This window comes from Propithecus coquereli, unplaced genomic scaffold, assembly GCF_000956105.1.
Source record: "Propithecus coquereli isolate 6110/MARCELLA unplaced genomic scaffold, Pcoq_1.0 Scaffold273, whole genome shotgun sequence".
NCBI classification, from domain to species: domain Eukaryota; kingdom Metazoa; phylum Chordata; class Mammalia; order Primates; family Indriidae; genus Propithecus; species Propithecus coquereli.
In genome coordinates this window covers 36409-37588 of record NW_012148319.1, presented here as the reverse complement: position 1 = coordinate 37588, position 1180 = coordinate 36409, and the positions used below count along the sequence as shown (strand labels likewise).

The 1180-nt window shown below is 32.5% G+C and overlaps 2 protein-coding genes across 3 annotated transcripts in view; both read right to left on the bottom strand.

Annotated features, from left to right (window-relative positions):
* LOC105813246 (E2F-associated phosphoprotein-like) overlaps positions 1-625 on the bottom strand; it is a 40930-nt gene extending 40305 nt beyond the window's left edge. Inside the window, exon 1 of the mRNA XM_012647897.1 lies at positions 507-625. The gene's annotated coding sequence lies outside the window, so the exon portion shown is untranslated. The remainder of the gene's footprint in view (positions 1-506) is intronic.
* Positions 1-1180, bottom strand: part of LOC105813245 (E2F-associated phosphoprotein) — a 21342-nt gene that overhangs the window by 4110 nt on the left and 16052 nt on the right. The gene's annotated exons all lie outside the window — the stretch shown is intronic.

Below are 1180 nucleotides of genomic sequence, written 5' to 3'. Positions count from 1 at the left end.
AGTAGCTGGGACTACAGGCATGCGCCACCATGCCCAGCTAATTTTTTCTATGTATTTTTAGTTGTCCAGCTAATTTCTTTCTATACTTTTTTAGTGGAGATGGGGTCTCGCTCTTACTCAGGCTGGTCTCGAATTCCTGAGCTCAAACGATCCACCCGCCCTGGCCTCCCAGAGTGCTAGGATTACAGGCATGAGCCACCGTGTCCGGCCAACATAAACTCTTAATCTCAAAGTAATTTAAAATTGTGTCTATTTGAAAAAAAGTCAGCTTTGTTTCTTGAATGAAGAGAGTGACTAAAGCGGTTTGAATTCAACAACAACTTTTAAAAATAAATTGACTGAAATTTTCTGGTTATTTTCAAAATAAACCAGTTTTTTTCTCAAACTTCTTTGTTTATGTGTGTATATAAACATACATACATACACATTCAAAACGTGAATATAGTACAAAACATCTTTCAGTCATATTTTTCTAAAGATTCTAAATATTAAATTCAAGTTCTTACCCCCTTCTCTGTGCATCAACCCAGGCCTGATCTCTGTTATCTTTTTCAGGATCATACAGTAATTCATCATTTGTTGGAATCCTGTGTTGTTTCTTCTTTTTTTTCTTGGTCACCTGTGCTAATTTTGAAAATATTAAGGATATGGCTAAGTATCATGTCTAAAGTTCACATTTCTTTAATATAAAATGAAGAATCTCATTTCCCAAGCTATATTTTCCTTAAAAATTTTTTAAAACTCTTCCTCCAAATAAAGTTCTTATCCAATTAATTAGGCATTAAAATAAAGACGACAGAGGAAGCAAAAATTGTTTCTTCACCAAAAACTGGTATCTCAAGGACTGAGTTCACATAACTCAAATTCAGGGTCTCAAAAAAGCTGCTCGAAGCAAGCCAGGAATAGAAACTATTTTTGATGAATAAATTCTCCACAACTTAAATCTGAGAATGCTGGCTGAAAAAAAACCAAACTTCTCCACAAGTTCCCATATATAAAATGCTACTGGAATCAAAACAAAAATATTTCAAAAATCAGTGGAAAAAAAAAACTATGGCCATCTACACACATTAGACTTTTTAAATGTACTCTAACAGGTCAATATTTAAGTAAGAATATATAAAAATATAAAACAGTTCTTTACCATATAAATTTGTTATTTGTATATTCCAATGTAATT